Source organism: Carettochelys insculpta, chromosome 31 (genome assembly GCF_033958435.1).
Source record: "Carettochelys insculpta isolate YL-2023 chromosome 31, ASM3395843v1, whole genome shotgun sequence".
Lineage (NCBI taxonomy): Eukaryota > Metazoa > Chordata > Testudines > Carettochelyidae > Carettochelys > Carettochelys insculpta.
In genome coordinates this window covers 7723879-7742515 of record NC_134167.1, presented here as the reverse complement: position 1 = coordinate 7742515, position 18637 = coordinate 7723879, and the positions used below count along the sequence as shown (strand labels likewise).

At 49.3% G+C, this 18637-nt stretch overlaps 1 protein-coding gene across 1 annotated transcript in view; it reads left to right on the top strand.

Annotated features, from left to right (window-relative positions):
- GOT1L1 (glutamic-oxaloacetic transaminase 1 like 1) overlaps window positions 1-18637 on the top strand; it is a 49672-nt gene that overhangs the window by 19619 nt on the left and 11416 nt on the right. The window lies entirely within an intron of this gene.

Sequence of the window (18637 nt, the reverse complement as noted above, 5' to 3'; positions counted from 1 at the left end):
AACTCTCTGCTTCCCTGGCCCAGGGACTGAGCAGCCTGAGTTAGCAGGCAAAGAGCTCCCAGCCAGCCCTGTGATGGACATGCAGATGCCCAGGAATGGGGAGGTGATTCAAGCACGTCCAGCTGCATGCCCAAGGGAGCGATCACGGCCAGGTGGGTTATCAGGGATGACTCATGTCTTGCTGGGAAGTGCCACTGCCTTGTGATTAGCACAGGCAGTGTGGAGTTGGGCTCCTTGGAAGCAGCCCAGGTCCCCACAGCTGTTCTGGCAGTGCAGCTGGAGGGGTCCACTCCTTTGTGAGCCCAGATGAAACTGGAGCTCTGTCCTTTTCAGCTGACTCCTGGGCTGTAGCAATGCCCAGCAGCAGGCATTTTCATTGCCTCCCATTTCCACTCTGTGGAGCATCCCAGCGAGAGCTACAAACTGGATTTTCAACGACCCAGTTGGTCAGGAGGTTGATCCATGAAGGTCCCCCGCTTGCTGACAGGTGTGTCACCCATCCATTGTCCTAGACTAGAGCACAACCTTGCCGTGGGCCCTCCAGCTCAGTGCTCCTTAATCTCTCACTTTAACGAGGCAAAGACCCACATTCCCCCTGGGTTATGCTTGTGCTTCCTCTGCCTGTGTTCTGCAACTTCAGCCTCCAGGAGGTGCTACCCCAACTCTCCATCAGCACAGAATGTCTCTCATGAGCTGTGTATAGAATCTGCTCTTGGCAAGAGCAGCTGATTGAGATCTGCTTGCCCCCGGCCCCCTTAGGCAGCACACAAGCTTCACCCAGTGCTGATCAGGAAGCCCCACTAGGAGAAGGAAATCAGAGGTGGGAAAAGTTACTTGAGTAAAAGTGCAGCTGCTTTCACTTCTGAATACTTGAGTATAATCGAGATATGTGTGCATGCTTTTACTCAAGTAGTTTTCTGGGGTATGTGTACGGTGGTTTGACTTGTACCTAAGTAAATTCTCCTCCCCAGCTGTACTTTTATTCAAGTAACTTTTCAGGTACTTTTCCACCTCTGAAAGAAATGCCAGCGATGCTCTGTTCCTCCTTGCCCTGCTGCAATGAGACCCAAAGGGGTACCTGTCAAAACAGTCCAGTGTTTGCCGCCAAAAAATGGTGTTGAAAATCCCAGGCCAACGTGTAGGTTTGCTGCCCAAATTGCCCTTTGGTAAACAGGCCTTTTTGGTGCAGACAAGAAGTTGTGCTGCAGCTCTAGCTGCAGTGGATGTGAAGGGGTCAGCTGCAGCCCAGGCCAGTCTTAGGGTCAGGGCTGAGTTTTCCAAAGCATCAGGCTTGGGGACCTAGTGCCCTGCCAGTTGCATTGTTACTATGGGGCTGTGACCATTCCCTGTACACTTCCTCCATCCTGGAGCCTGGAAAAAATTGGCTTTCATGCCACCCTTGGCACCTGTGCCGGGGGGTTACTGACCCCTGCCTTAGTAGTAAGTTAGTTAACTGAAGGGCTGAGATGTGTAAAAAAGGGTAGTAGCCATCCCAGCCATCACACCTGGGTTAGCTAGTTATGCGGTGCTGACTGCCAGAGTTTGCAGAGCCTGCGTGGTAAGGTGACCAACAGTCCCGTATTGGGCGGGATGGTCCTGTGTTTGGGACACCAAAAAGAAGGGACAAATTGTCCTGTATGTAGGCCCTCGGTAGCTGTGGGTGGGGAGCATCCACAGCCGCCACTTTCCCGGCGCTCTGGGGTCAGGAGCATCCACGGCCGCCACTTCCCCGGGCCTCTGAGTGGGGAGTGCCCAGACCTGTCACTTCCCTGGGGCTCCAGGAGGGGAGTCCCTGTGGCTGTCTCTTCTCTTGAGTGTGGTGGGGGCGCCAGCTCCCTAGGACTTGGTGCAACCAGGAGGAGCAGTCCCTCCCCCCATATCTCCCCAGATGGTCACCCTACTGGGCCGTAGTGATGCAGTGGGAGCTCAGCCCCTGCTCAAAGTGCCAGAGGATGCAGGCACTGGCACACCAAAGGGGGACAGCAGAAGCAAGAAGCACAATCGTGTGGTTACAGTACCAGCCTGGGACTCAATCTGCATCCAGTCCTCAGCTCTGCTTCAGAATCCTAGGGTGATCCCAAGTCACTTTGTCAATTTCAGAATCCCTCTGTGATCTCAAGTCACCTCTCTGTGTCAGTTTCTCCATCTGTAGAAGGGTGCCAATACTCCCAGCCTCATGGACAAAGCCATGTGCAGCAGAGGCTTGGGCTATATTAGGGAGTTAAGTTGCTTGCAGATACGCAGTTCAAGCTACCACAGTTAGGTAGCTAGTCTTGACTTATCTGCAATCAGCGTTCCTGGCTGTCCTCACAGAGGGAGGTTGATGAGAGAGGTCTCCCTCCACCCCCCTTACTCCTCCCCATAGGGAGGAGAACAGAGGTTGACTGCCGATCCCTGATAGCTCTATTTTGCATGTCTCTACCAGGCATCTGAAATCGAACTCTGGAAGATTGAACCTGACTGGTTCAATTTTCCCAGTTCTGTCGACATACCCTGAGAGTTGTCACATCCTATTGAGATGGGGCCTCTTCAGCCCCTTAGAAGCCCCAGCAGCTGCAGGATTAACCAGAATGGGGCAACTTTAAAATGTTCCCACTGTAAACTAATTTCAGCAATTAGGCCGCAAACAGTCTCATTGACAATAATTTTGTTCCCAGACTAATTGCACTGACAATTGCCTGTTTATCTGACAAAAATTAAATTTTGTTCCCGCACTGTGTGATGGGCGAGGGAAAATACAGTAAAGGGATCTTCCAAAAGAGTACTGACAAAAATAAGGTAATTAAAGCTCCTAATTGAGAATAATTGGCCAAATCCATTGGACGCATGATATGAGCAGCATTCATTTCTTTCTAACTTGCTACACTGAGTTCCCAGACAGAGTGGGGGTGAGGGTGGGCAGGCAGGGCTTAGATATATTTTTTTGTAATCTTAGACTAAAATAAACTAAGACAATTTAATTTTTGATTTTCCAATAATCCCTAATGAGAGGCAGGAGATGGAATCAGATGAAACCGATGCCGCAGTGGGTTCTTAATGAACCAGAGTTTTGTACTAAGCACACACAGGTCAAAAATAGCCAGTGTGATTGTGTCTGCTTTTCACAAATAGAGGAATCCAAGCTATATGAAATGACCTGTGCAGATAGACCCTGGGCATGTACTTTGCCCTGAGCAGCATCCACTGTAAGCTGAGTGCTTGGGTGGCCACCCCAAGGTGCCTGATCCTGCCAAAAGGGCAGGGGACTGGACTCGATGACCTCCCAAGGTCCCTTCCAGTTCTATGAGCTGTGTATCTCCATATGTTATTATTATTATTCAGATGCTGCCCAGCTGGGTAGCAGAGCAGCCACAGCTGTCCAAAGCCAGCCATGTGTTTCTACTGGTGGTGCACATCTGCACATAACAAAATTTATTCTGCCCATAAATGGAGAAAAAATTAGAGGGAACATTGGCTCTGAAACTGAGTCCCTAGCTTTGGCACCTCTGTTTATCTTCTTGGGCCCTTCAGCTGGATCTAGTGGAGCTTGGATCCCGGGTCTGACTGTCCCTTGTGGGAGCTCTGCCCCCAGCAGATGTTTACAGAGATGCAGGACAGCCTCTTAAAACCAAGACAGCCTTGGTTAGGGCTATAGGTTGTGGGGACATTTGGCTGGAATGGGGAAGTAAAGGACATATGCATGTTTCTCACCTAACTCACCTGCATCGCACCAGTGGGTGACAATACAAAAGTGAATGGAAACACTGAGTTCTGCGGCATAACAGGAATACAATAGCTCTTTCCCATGTTCGCCGCACACCCAGCTGCTCTTACTACTCACTATATACCACAGCCATTTTGCAACATTGCCTATGAGGGAGGAAGGGAGTTCCTGCCTGAAACCTGCAGCAATGAGTCGATTCTTTGGACTCCAATATTTGATTACATTTGAATGCTTCTGATGGCCACTGCGCGACATACCCTGGTATTGGGAGAATATCAGTAATACATTGTCCTTCTGGAGTGCCTTTCTTCCTAGCATTAAACAATGTTTTACTAACATTAAGTACAAGTCTCATAATCCATCCTGTTCCCCTTACTGAAAGGACTGTCTGTCTGTCTGTCTACTTCCCTTAGTGAAGGGACTATCTATTTATCACCTACCATGGGCATGCCACTGTTTGATTTTTGCACTGTTGTGTCCAGATAGAACAACCAGAAGTATTTAGGAAAGCTGAATGTCATCACCAAGGACTGACTCTGGAAACCCTGTTCTTACAAACGATGCTACCACCAGCTCTTTAATGACTCAACCTGCTTCCTGGGCATCTGTCGTACATTTAGTCTGAAAGATGGCCCCTATTCAGCCATGCAGCTTGTCTCTGTGGTTTTCCCTTGGCTCTGCCTTACATAGAGTGAGTGGGTGCTGCCAAATGTGAGTCCTTTTTTACTCAGACCAGCCTTTAGTGGCCTTCCATGGACTTTAATGAAGCACTGGAATAGTCAGTCCCAGAGCTCATTAGCAGAAGTCAAGATATGCTGTGCACAAACTGGAGCTTTGAAGAGACTGCAGGGGTGGAAAAAAATGAAGGGAGCTAGAAACTGGTAGCAACACTTCAACAAATAATTCAAGTTGCGTGTGCCTCCAAGGCTGTTTTGCTGGTAACTCATCAGAGACTTGATTGGTTTTCCTCTACTGAGTGATTCATTTTGCCCAGGGTCAAACAATCCTGTCCCAGGGGCATGTTCCCTGGCACCCCCATCATATGGAGATTCTGCTTTGGAGATGTATTTGGGGGAGAAACGAGGGCTTTTTAGTCACTATGCAAATGAGCTCCTCTGACATGCTGCCCCCAAGGGGGCTGAATGAATAATGGTATTTCAGCAGAAAGCTTCAGGAAACGAGTGAGCAGCTCTCCATGTGACTGTGTTCCTGTTGTTCCCACTTCAGTTCTGATACCACAAAACACCAGCGGCATGTGGCTCAGGCAGGAACGGGCCAGGGACTTAGAGTTCCACTTGGCTGCCTTTCACTCTGGAGACAGACCCCTTGTGGCCTACACTCTTGCGTGCGGTGCCCTGTCTGGACCTCCTCTGCTTGACCCACAGCATGTGGGGACCTGCAAGGCCCACAGGCTGCTCCAAAGTGCTTCAGTGTTCCCTGTAAGCTGAGCGCTTGGGCAATCGGCCAAGAGAGATTCAGGTGACACCCAGGTGATTAGAAGAGTGCCCACAGCCAGCGGCCTGTGTTTCCATTGATGGTGCACATCTGCACATGCCTCAGTGTACATAAAGTTTATTCTGCACATATAAGAAAAAAATGAAAGGGAACGTTGATCTGCTCCCTGTATGGCAATCATGACCCTAGCTCAGCCTTCAGTCAGGGGGAGCTCGGGTGCCCCAGGCTGTTTCTTATTTCCCCCAACCCTCAGACTGTGGTGAGCTCTAAACAGCTTAGGTGGCTGGTGACATCGGTGTGCACAGAAGCATGGAAAAGCAGTCTGTGTCCCTGCCACAGACCTGGCTGGCTAAACTTGCCACGTTGTCAGTGCCTCAGGCCCAGGATGAAAACACAGAGGGACAGGCTGTCCCTGCTGGAAGGGGCGCAGGGCCTGCATGTGGCTGGTGCCTATGTTTACCCTTAAAAGGCTAGCCTGAACTCTCTGTGCTGTGTCTCAGTGCAGTGGTGGCAGGGGGGCTGGCCTGGTTCCAACCAAGCAGTCTCTGCACCAGGTCGTGCCAGATAAATCAGCAAGGAAGCCATTCTTTAGGTGGCTTGGCTGTGACTTGCTGTGCCTGCAGCTGAGCTGTGCGACTGTATCACTGTATTCCTGCTCCCCTCCTTCTCCCTGACCCAGCCTCTCTTACAAACCATCACACACCCCGGCTGTGTCTTGTCTTCAACCAGTTCAGAAATCCTATGTCTGGGAATGGTCCTGTCTGTGTGCTTGGGCAGCACCTAGTGCCAGGCGGCCATGCTTCTGCCCTACTTCTCTGGGCAGTGTCAGGAAGTTGCCGTCCTGCCTTGCTTCTCTGGGTGCTGCTGCCCTCAAAATGCAGGCAGCTGGGTGGCTGACTTGAGACCTTCCATGCAGCTAGCTGAAATCTCATCAGCACGTGCCTCTGACTCCCCTGCCCCATGGTAAAACCAGGGTCCTGGGTGTAGAAAGCCTGGAGCGCTTTTTCTTGCTCCACAGAGTGAACAAGAACCACAAATCAATGGGACCTGGCACAGCTCAGATCTAAACCAATGCAATGATAGTTTTATCTCCCTGCTTTGATTGCGTGACACAGGTTCTCTGTGCTGGGCTGAACTGGCCAAATCTCCTGACTCCTTCTACGGTTTCTTCTGTCAACCTGGCGTGTTTCATTGAGTGTTAATGACCCACAATTGCTTATGACGGACTATGGCTGATTGCACCAGTACGGTGGGCTGATGCACCCATGGGTGATTTCTGATTTCCATCTCTGGTGCATACCCGCTGCAATCAGTCTGGGGTTAGCTGGGAGATGGCTTTATTCCATCGCTGCCTATTAACAGTGTGGCCGGTGCACAGCAGTGATGTATAAGCTCTCATCTCCGGCAATTAACCTGTGGTTACAAGTGTTCCTTAATTGCCATTTCTCATAATTATTTCTGATGAATAAGTAGGAGGGGAGTAGGAAGTGGCTACTCCAATGCCATGTGTTCATGGAACAGTGATGGGTGGCAGCATTATTACCTTACAATCTCCTGCAACTCTAAATTCCTATTGCCATGGCAGCTCCTGGAGTACAGATGGTTGCCCTCGGCAACCTGCTGCCATGCGGACCTTGACAATAGCAATGACTAAGCGGCTCTAGGGTGGATAAGCCATGCTGGCAGTAGGCCATCCTGGCTTTTCCCCAGCCTCAACAGAGAATGGGCAACAGTGGGGTTAAGTCCTAGCAAACCATGCCTGTGTCTTGGAAGATCCCTTCAGCAACACTGAGTCTCCAAGGCCCAGGGGTTTTGGTGCTGGCTCAGCTGCCCAGGGTGCTGCTTGCCATGCAGGATTTTGCATCTGCTCTGAAGAGAGATTCCCCTTCAGACAGGTCCCCTATTAGCCCTTGGTTAGGATGGGCTGTCAGTGCTGCATATGGTTTATGGGAAATAAATCAGAGCCAACTTTTCAAAGGTACTGTGGTTTCTGCATGAGTAGCCGGCAGCAGTGCATGGTAGCTGCTCCACCCCAGACAGCCCCTTTCTCCTTCAAGTGCTTGATCGTTTGCTAGTTCGGCTAATGCACTTTCCCTGATGCACAGACAGGCATCCAAAAAGATATTTTCCCTGTTCTGTTTTGTTCTCCAAAATAGCATCTCTCTTGACTTCCTGGAGGCCTCAGTCTAGCATTCACCAGCTTGTTTGCGATTCTGCATCTCTGTGGGATGGGAATGAGCCAGATGGTAGCAGTAATGAACAGGGAAAAGATGGAAAGCTGTTGCTCCAGTTAGGAGCTTTGAATATTTATTGCTATGCTGGAAAGAAAATAATCTTTCTTTTGGGCTAGCACATGGCTTCCACCTCTGCCCCATGCAGGAAACCCTGGCCCTTTCAGTATGCATAGCCCCACCCTAACGGATAGCATTTCACCCTTGAAAGTCAGCTGCTGCTGGGGGCTTGGCCACACTGCCACTGCACTGCACTGCGCTGTAACTTTCTCACTCCGGGAGCAAACCCTCCCTCCATGCACAGCAAGATACAAAAGTGCCAGTGTAAATAGGCTCCCAGGGCTGTGGGCTACTCTCCTCATGGAGGTGGTTTACCTCCAGCAGCATGAGTGTTGGGAGATCTCTCTCCTAGCCAGTGCTGCAGATGAAGTGGGCTCCACCCCAGGAAAGCAGATGCCCAAATAAATAGCCTCAGTGGGGTGATCGTGTTAGTCGGCAGCTTCACAAAAACAAGCAGTCCTGTAGCACCTTAAAGACTAAGACATTTATTTATTAGATACTGAGCTTTCATGAGTAAGATCCACGTCTCTGGGTTCCAAATAAATGTTAGTTTCTAAGGGGCTGGGGGACTCCTCATTGCGTCTGCTGAAACAGATGAACACTGCCCCCCCTCTGAAAAGAAGCCATCATGTCCAGCCTCTGTCCTGCAGCTTCTTTCCTGGGCCTGCCTGGGTGAGAGGCTGTGAGGTGTTCAGCTGAGAGCTTGGGGTTGGATCTTATGTTTATATTTTTCTAGGGGGAGGATGAATGAGCCGCCCACACCTCGAGTGCTGCAGCAGACTGCTGCTCACTGCTCCCAGCAGCAGAGGGAGTGTGCAACCTACCAGTGTCCCTTTTCCCCTCTGCTCCATCTGTTGCCTGACTTACCATGGCCCATCAGCGTTTGTGAGTAACACGCTCCTTTGTCTTGCCCTATACCAGCCATTCAGACTCGTACTATTATTGCCACATAGCAGCCACTGAAATGGATTGTAATTGCAGCAATTCACATAAGTGCTTAGTTGCTCGCGGGAGAGATGTCATCTCATGTAATTAACCTTCTGCTGCATCGCAGGAGCTGGTGCAATTCCCAGGAGTTTCCTTGCAAGAGGGTCTGACTGTGTGATGCGTCTTCCTTCAATTTGGCAAGGTATCTCTCCCCCGCACGCTCTTTGTGTTCCCATGTAGCCCTGCCCAAAGCAGTGCAGATCACAGCTGAGCAGATAGGTTTGGAGCAGAGCTGTGGGAGGGGAGATGTTCTGATAATTTTTTTCTCCATCAAAGAAGCAGATTCAGGTCATTGTTGGGAAACAGTTTTGGCTGGGAAAAAAGATAGAGAAATGTCTGATTTCAGCTTACTATGCATCCTAGGCAGGGTTCTCTGTAAGGTGAGCACTTGGGTGGCACCCAGAAGACATTCATGTGCCGTCCTGCTGATAGCAGAGCATCCATGGCCAGCAGCCTGTGTTTTGACTGGTGCTGCACATCACACATGCCTCAATGCACATAACAAAATACATTCAGCCCCTGGATGGGAAAAATTGGAGGGAACATGGATTCAAGGGTAAGAACCACAGAGTTCAGAACCACATCACACACTTACAGGTCTAAGTTCCGTTGGATGTGTGGTGAGTGCATAGAGCAGCGGGTGAGCAAACTTTTTGAGTCAGGCCTCACTTTTTAAAAAGAAGACATGTAACCTGCCTACACCTCCCTGCAGCCTTGAGCTGCTGCCAAGGACAGTTTTATTGTGTGGTAAGTGTCTCTGCCTGGAGGCAGCAGTATTCAGTAGCTAATACACCTTAAATCTGCACCTCGTTTATTGTGCACCAGCTTCCACTTGCAGACACACCCTGGTGAGACTCTTGTTGCTAGGTGCTGGGCTGAGAATGTGGTGTGTAAAATAGAAGTGGGGTGGACGGGAAAGTAGTAAGATGGAGCTGAGTGGCATATTCCCCCTCAGAGCTCTCTCCCAGAGTGACCATATGTGTTCAAACACTCAGGTGTCTTCCTGCTGGTTGAGAATAAAGAACTCATGTGTTACAATGAACATAAACATCAGTTGAGCCTTAAAGTTTTTCCTCCTCACCAGCAATTGCTGTCAGATAAACCACTCAGAAGGCTTTCTGTGTCTCTGTCCTAATTTGCTAGACCCATAGCAAGACAGGGGTGGAGGCAGGGATAGGACCCAGGAGTGCTGATGCTTCTGCTCCATCCTGTATCCCATGGTGACAGATACAGGGAAGAATTGTGCTTGTTTGGCTTGCCTGCAGTTATGTTTTTACCTTTACCATGTGCATGCTAACGGAGAACGCTCTGGGAAATGAGATACTTCTTCCCAAAGGCTGGGGTGGGAACTGAAGCAGCTGTTTTTGGGAGCTTGCATAGAGAGGCACTGGCACAGGCTTGCAATGAACGGCGGCCATGTTGTGAGGGATACAGGGGCACACACCCTAGTAGAAGCACAGAGACCCCCTCAGAGCCAGCTAAAGCACAGTTGTAAATGTTACACGAGGGGGTTGCATAACAGCCCCAGCACTAAGCAGTGCTCACTGTAGGAGGAGCTATGAGGTGAGCCGATGCCGAGTGGGGGAATTACAGGGCAGTGATGTTTGCAGGGAGCCGTAACTCATTTTGCTGGGAGACGTTCTGGAACAGCTCCGCTGGGTCAGGGCTGGCTGAGGAGCCTGCAGTCCCCTCTCAGAACTGTAATATACAAGGGGGAAAGCAGCACAGCGATGGTAGGTAATGTGCCCTGCAGTGTGATGCTTTGAAATGACTCCTGGGTGATGGCACCCGGGAAGCTATGATGAGGGGTTTGTTTAGATCACTTTTATTTGCGAGACCAGGACAGCAGTGTTCCCGCTAATCTTTTCCATCCGTGAGTGGAATAAACTTTTTACATGCACTGAGGCATGTGCATATGTGCACCACCCAGAGAAACACATGCTGCAGGCTGTGCATGGCTGTGATGCTCTGCTAATCAGCTGGGTGCCACCTGAATTTCTCCTGGGCAGCTGCCCAAGTGCTCTGCTTACAGGGAACACTGGTGCTAGGGGAAAGAGGAGGAGTTAAGAACTTGCTAGGGGAAGCTGGTGATTACACTCTGAGCAACCAGATGTGATGCTGAGCCCTGGGAAGCAGGGAGACCGTGAGAACCCGTCTTGAATCAGGATGAAAAGTCAAACTCTCAAACTTTCACGAACCAAACATCTAATAGTTTTTTCAGTTCCGGTCAATCAAATTGTTTCACTTTGGGATCTGCCCAGGCTTAATTTTAACAATAATTAACAATAATTAAATTTCTAAGCAGAAAGTTGCTGTGACAATAAGAGTGGAATTTTTTTTAAAGTCAAAGTAAAATGCTTTGGTGCTTTCAAGGCTTTTTTAAAAAAATGTTTTGAGTTGAAAAATTTGTCCAAAACAACCTTTTCCTGTTAAAAGCTCCTGTTCTGAGGAATTGGCATTGGCTGGCTGAAAAACTTTTCCTGAAAATAATCTGAGCCAGCTCTAGTTAACAGGAGATGGGGAAAGTTGTCAGCATTTTCCTCAAATCCTCATTACTCCTGTGCTCTCAAGCCCCCACCAACCAAGGGAATTACCATTTCCTTCCCCTGAGTGGCACCAAATAAGGAGAAGGAAATCAGGTCCCCTTTAGTGCTCTCTTCTTGCTGGAAGTTTCTCCTCCATACGGTCTCTGCTGAATCAGGAGACGAGCTCAGAGCTTGTGCGGACGTGCACTTTCGTTATTATTCAGCAAATAAACAGCAGGCAGCAAAACTGTTCTTGTTGCTGAGGTAGCTGCCCACAGGCAGACTCGAAACAGCAGTTCTATAGCTCGCCCGAAGGATCCAGAGACACCCACTGACAAACTCCTGGCACTTGTAAAAGTGCATCTTGCTGAAGAGGAACCCAGGGAGACAGACTGATGATTTTTTATCGGTTTTGTGACCAGACCTAGGAATCCCAGCCAAAATATGGGGCTGAGGCCAGCAATGGGTTTTGTACAGCTGGTGAGAGGGCCCATCATTACATTAGTCTGGGTTATTTAAAACCCCCTCTTGCGTTACTTAGGATGGACTAAACAGGCCCAGAGCATCACAAATGTTGAATGCCCATGTCACTGTTGAACACTAACCCGCTAAATGCAGATTGCTCAAACACACTGAATATTCGTGCCAAAGCTCTGGGAATGCAAGAGAGAAATAATCTGAACCAGATACAGTAATCCTTTGATTTATGACCAGGTTGCGTTCTGGGCAGTGCCTGCATCGAACCTCATGGTAAAGACCTACATTTCATTTCAGCAACAGCATCTCACTAGAGCCCCAGTTTGCTAGGACCATTAGGGGCTTGTGACATGGGTGGGTTTGTTTTTACTCATTAACTTTTTTGAAGTCGTACAGGTAGGGTGGCAAATAACTGTCTAAAGCTGGATGGACTCTGATTGTTCTGGGAGATAGCACGATGGCATGTGGGGCCTGATCCTTAGAGGCTGGTGTGGATAGTAAATTGATATCCGCAGCCATATCTGCATCTGCAAAACTGAGCTGTGGCTATCTGCACCTGCAGCCGTGGATGTGGATATCTGCAGATTTGCAGAGCTCTGCTGATCTTATTCTGCTGTGACCTGTGTGTGTCTGAAAATACTTCTCAGCAATAAAAAGCCCAGTGTTGAGAGGGACGGGTGCATTGGAGGAAATTATGTTAGCTGAAGGCCATAGTGCCTCCTTCATGGGCCAATGCTATCAGCTGGAAACTGGTAATTAGTGCATTTGAGGTTATGAAGCTTCTCCCACTGGTATTTTTAGACATACAGAGGTGCTCAGTGTTTGCAAGCCACATCCTTTTGTGAGTCAGGTTGTGATGGGGAGGCAGCAAGAAGATTAAATAATACACTAAATTAACTCCCCCATTCTATATGGATCCCCTGTCCTACAGCCCTGTTTCACTCATGGCACAGTGAAACAGGAGTGACAAGAGTGGAGCTTGTGGGGAAAATGAATTTAATGTCTGTGAAAAATGTTTGAGGGGGGAAAAAACTGGCCCTGAATTGGGACTCAGAGCCAAAGCAGCCCCCGGGATTGCTCACAGAAATGAAATTCGGCAATATTTCCTCTTGGAAACACAGGAACAAATTGCAGTGATGCTCCTAATGGAAAGATCCACCCAAAGGACATTTGGGTTCCATTCCTGGCTCTTCGTCTGCCTGACATGTGACCCTGGGCAATATGTTCCCTGGGCCCCTATTCTTTAGCTGCAAAAGAGAGACAACACTCCCTGCTTTTTTTCACCTTTCATCTACCTTGTCTATCTGGGCCAGGAACACTTTGGGGTCAAGGAATGCCTCTTCCAGCCTGCCTGCACATTGTGTAGCATGGGGGTGGGGGTGATCTCAGTGGGGACACTCGGGGTATGTCTACACTACCAGGAACATCAACCTGGTTAGGGGTGATCTTCCAGAGTTCAATTTCACATGCCTGGTGGGGGAAGCAGGAAATTGAACTATTTGGAGTCAACAGTTGGCCCTGTACTCCTCAATATTGTCAGGAGTGAGGGAGGTCGATGGGAGAAATTTTCCCATTCACCTCCCTCCATGCAGTCAGCCAGGTAAGTTGATTAGAGATAAGTAGATTCTAGCTATGCAAATCTCATAGCTAGAATTGCATATCTGCAATCAACTTACCTGCCTAGTGTAGACACTTGGGTGCAATACAGAGAAAGAACAATGAGGAGAGTGAGAGAAAGCTAAGCTGGAGATCCTCCTTCTCAGGCTGCCAACTTGTTCCCTGTGTCCCCTGGGGCTGTTCCCCCCAGCTAGAGGAGTCTCATGTAACTCCCCCAGCTAGGGCATGTTACGACTCAGAAGCGAGGACCTATCACACACCCCTTGTTGATTTCTCAAGTGTTGCCCCAGTTGGTTTTCTGTGTTCCATCCCCCCCAGCTGATCTCCAGGTTTCTGACGTGTGGAGTTGCAGGTGCCCAGCCTGGCTTTGAGCACGTCATTGCTTTAAAAAAGGAAACAAAACAAACTCTGTTTAGGAAGATTAATTAAAGGGTGAGACTTTCCTCCCCAGCCTCACTCTGACAGGAAAAGCAAATAAATGAATAAGACTTGGTGCCAATCTAGCACCTTTCTTCTCTGCAAGGGCTAACTAAGGCACCGTTGCCCTACCGCCTGGGTCAGCTAGAACGGCTGGGGCAGGGGAGTGGCCCACCCCCAGCTCTTGGCTTAGTCTGTGGAACCCATTGCCAGCTGGCATAAACCACCTATGAACTGCTTTGCATTCAGAGCTAAACAGAGACCCCACCAGTTTGCCCAGGACTGCCCATAGGAGCTCACACCAGCACTCCACCAGTATATCAAAGGATTGGGGGCCAGAGGAAGTGATACAGGGACGTGCTGAAGGCACACATGAAAAAGTGCATTATCCGTGTTGACTCTGGGGAGAACCTTGCCCAGGACTGTCCCCAGTGGAGAGTGGTAATTCATGAGGGGGTGGCACAGTCTGAGAGGTCCAGCTGCAACGCGTACAAGGAGAAGTGGAGAAGGAGGAAAGAGTATTAAAAACTGCCTGGCACCCCTCCAACAGCTACTAACACCTGTCGTTTCTGTGATAAGACCAGCAGCTCCAGAATCAGGCTGATCAGCCATCAGCGGACTCACAAACAGGAGGGTGACAGGAAGACATCCCCATTACTGAGTAACCACCAAGGATCCAGTGAGCAACCCCTTAGTCTGCACCTTGCCAGTGAGCAAGGGAGGAAGAGAGGCCATGGATGGGCTGGTTTTCTAACCTACAGGAGGCACTCAGATACTAAACTGATGGCATGGGCATCTGGCAAGCCCCCAGCCTTGCCCCTGTGGCCTGAGGCCCCCTGCCCATGAAGGCCTGCCCCTGCTGCCCAGGGCCCTGTGGGAGGCAAGTGCCCCCCAGACTGTACAGGCAGGCCACCTATACCCCATCAAGCAGTTCATTCCCTCAGCCTTTCCTCCATGCCAGCCCAACAGCACAGGGGAAAGGGAAGGCAGCGTGTGGCTCCAGCCTGCCCTGGTTCCGGCTGGAGCATGGTGGGAGGAGAGCAAGCAGCACCCAATCCCAGCCTCTGCAGAGCTGGCAGCATGGTCCCAGCCTTGGTGGGGCTGAATCCCAGGCAGCCCAGGGGAGATACACTGGAGGGGGCAGAGGCTGGGGACTGAGTGTGGGCAGGGTCGGGCTGGCAGTTGGGGAAGGCACTGCCTTCACCTGCCTATTATACCTGGTGCTCAGGACTGATGGGCCCCAGTGTAACACCTGGGATAGATGGGGGCTGAATTTCCATGAGGGGAGGGAGGCAGATATCTGTAGGGGGGACTGACAGCTAAACGCCCTGTATGGAAGATTAATTTTATGGTCTCTGGTTTGCAGCTGTGGAAACTGGAGATATGAAGTGGCTTTAGCAAAGCTACCGAGTCGGTGGCAGAGCCGGGACTGACTCGAAAGCTTCTGGCTGCAAAGCTGATGTTAATATTATATCGTGCAATGGCCACATGCCCCATAAGGATCCACTGAGAGCCCTCCCCCATCTCAGCGCCAGCTCCACCTGTGGGGTTAGAGATGTCTGGATGGAAGCTTTGGGCCGCTTGCTGCAGCTTTGGTCCAGAGGTGATCTCAGGTGCCTCCAGCTCCATGTGTTTCTCCTCTCCCATGCCCATGTTTAGGTGTTTGTGAAGTCCAAGCTAAGTCTTGCATGGGCCCGTCACAGAGCACTTTGTGATAACCATGGCAACAGGACAGTAATTAACAGAAGATACTCACTGCCATGGAAACAAAACTGCAACAACCACAGCAAGCAAACAGGTGAGCTGGATGGCTCAGGGAATTCAGAAGGGCCTTGTAATCTGAGGTTACCAATTCACATCCAGTTCAGAAATGTCAGTTCTAGGTGTTAGCGGCTGCAGGTTGGTGTCCTACATGACATGGGGGAGGCAGAACTAGTCTCGGTGAGGTCCTTCATAGAGAAGTGTCTGTGCGTGGCACTGATTGGTAGTCTCACCTGAAGCTAACAACGAGGGGCATCATTGCCATGTTGGAAGTTAACTTATATTATTTATTTCACATTGTGGACCAGAGCTGTGCACATGAATACAGTCACAAAGTGTCACATTGGAGCTTCAAAAGAGCGTCACCTGGGTTTACTGCCTGAGGATGGGGTCTGGCAGTTCAGTCATTCTCAGAGCTCAGCACTGGGCAGTCACACAGTTGACTCAGTGTTGCTCACTGCTTAGTCAGCCAGCAACCTGCAACAGCTGTTCTACTGTGTTCCAATTGATGGCCCAGTGCAAAAGGGTTACAACTCGAAACCAGACATCTTTCATTAGCAAGGAATAAAAATTTCCATCTGCTTCCCAGAAATCAGTTCCTTTGGAAGGAAGAGAGTTACAACTTGAAATGCAAGTCTTTGTAGCTAGGGTGACCACATTGCTCTATGGCAAATGTGGGACACAAGCCTCTGAGAATGGGGTGCTGTGTCCCATGTCAGGGCTCCTTGGCAATGGGGGCTGCTGCCACATAGTGAGGCACGAGGGAGAGAGACTCTGCAGCCTCCAGATGAAGTGGAGCAGAGGACTGGGGCATGCAGCCTCCTGGCAGGGGAGTGCTGGGAATAGGGGATCCTCAGTTTCCTGGCAAGGGGGCCCAGGGAATGGGGCAGTCTTCCCACAAAGGAGCTTCCCTACAGCAGGAGCTGCCTCCCCAAGGTGTGGGCTGCCAGGGAATGAGGCAGCTGACCTGTGGTGGAGCTCACCAGCAGTAGGGGCTGCTGCCATGGGCAGCTGCAGAATGGGGTAGCTCCCCCATGGAGGAGCTCCCCTGCAGCAGGAGCTGTGGCCCCAAAGCACAGGGTACCAGGGAACAGGACAGCCACCCCATGGAGGAACTCCTTGGCAGTGGGGGCTTCTGTCCCAAGGTATGAGGCACCAGGGACCTGGACAGCTGCCCTGCCACAGGGCTCCCAGTGGAGGCTGCTGCCCTGAAACACCAGGTGCCAGGAAAGAGGAGTCCTGTAAAATATGGACAATTTGCGCATTTTCTTAAAAATGCTTGGGACATCTGTGAGACAGCTTACATAGTGGACTGTCCCAGTAAAAATGAAACAGATGGTTACCCTATTTATAGCACTGACCAGAAACTTTGTGTACAACTGAAAACAGCTAACAGGTCAGCTCCTGGGCAGTTTACCCTATACAGTACAATTGTGATAGGATTAATGAAAAGTAGGAAAACATTGATAAAAATATGAATTTTTACATTGCTCATTTAAAATGACAAGTAAACAAAGGGGACTTTTCATTCTAGACGTCTCGTTTTTCTCTATATTGAACAGGGGAGGGGAGCAGTGGACAGCATCAAAGTCACAGTTTGCCTTGGGTGCCAAAAGCCCTTGGGCTGGCCCGGCCCGGCGGGGCTGGGGCTCTGAACTGCTAAACCTAGTGCTGCCCTGGGGAGTCCTGGCACCAGTAAAGCACAGCCAGGAAGGGCCAGTGAGATGTCAGCCTTTGCCACCTCTGGGCTGTCTGCACCATCAAGAAATTTTCCCTCAGCTGTTGGCTTCAGAGGAGTTACTTCCTTCTAATTGAATGACAGTTGTGCCAGAAGAGCCTCATACTGGTTCTCCTCAATGCATTTCTGGGAAGGAGCAGAGAGATGCAGCAGCCAGTGGGGGGAGTGAGAGCATGGCTCTCGGTGAGTTCAGCACACAGAGGTGAACATAGTTGGAATACAGAGCCTGAAAGGATCAGAGAGCAGTCTGAATTCTCTTCCTCTCTCTGATCTATAAGCCCCTCCAGGAACTAACACAGCTCCTGAGTGCCTTTCCACCTAGACCTTCCTCTGCACCAGGTCAGTAGAGCATGCAAGAGTTCTCTTATTTGCCTTTACAGATGGAATATTCAGCCCAAATGGAGATGCAGATTTCCCTTTTTCTTTTCAGTGTGCTGTGTGTCTAACTCAACTAGTGAGCAAGAAACGTACCTATCCGATAGTTAGTTGCTATTGCATTGTAGAGGTTACTTAATTCCTGACCACTGGTCGCTCATTGTAAAAATGCTCCAAGTGCACTGAAAGTATAGGCGGCTCAGATGGTATTGTTTTGCTGTTTGGCAACTTCTCAGAAGAAGCCAAGGCTCCTACGCAAAATAATTTGAAGGAGGCTTCATTGTTTTATTGAGACAGCTAGTCCCTTTCTACTGTTTGCATCTGGAAGCTCATTTGGGAGCAGAATGGGAAGGCTTGAGGATAAGTCTGTGATGTAAAATGCATTAAGCTGATACAGTTTCACAAAAATAATACTTTACAATTGCCTGTAATAATGTATTTTTGTTTTGAATACATCTTCCATATGAACAGCATCTCACGTGGCTCCTGCATATATTTGAAAACAGTAGAAATTAACCTAAAATATCTAGTCAATTTGACAGAGTCTACCAAGCTTTCTATAGCATTTTTTGAGTCATCCTATGGAATTCTATAGCATGGATAAACACCAAGAAGACTTGTGGCACCTTATAGACTAACAGATATTTTGGAGCATAAGCTTTCGTGGGCAAAGACCCGCTTCATCAGACGCGTCTGATGAAGCAGTTCTTTGCCCACGAGAGCTTACGCTCCAAAATATCTGTTAGTCTATAAGGTGCCACAAGACTTCGTGTTGCTCTCGAAGCTACAGACTAACACGGCTACCTCTGTGATACTTACAGCAGGGATAGAATTCTTTATTTATTTCTGTAAGACATTTTCTACAATCTATAGAAAGTGTAATTTCTTTTTTGGTTCTATTAAATTAGATAAGACTTTCCTGTAGGAGTTTATAGAGTGTAATACGAGCTGAGAAAGAAATTAAGGGCTTCAGGAAAGGAAAAAAAGAGCTACCTGTATTAGAAAGCTCACTTTTTCATAAAAGAATGGGAGATTAGGCATTAGGAGATTAGGTCAGACTGAAAAATAATTTGAGCTGCAACTCTCAATGCTTTTGTATATTTTAAGAACATAATAAAGCCTGCTGAGTTGGGAAAGCACTTGTGTGTGTGCATTCTCAATAACAGCAGGAATCCATTAATTGTCTCCTACTTATGGAGGCGTGAGAGGTCTCTGGCAATGAGTTGTATACATCCCTGCGTAATGTAAAGCAGAAGTTCTCATGGCATCAACTTTACTGGCTTGAATGCTC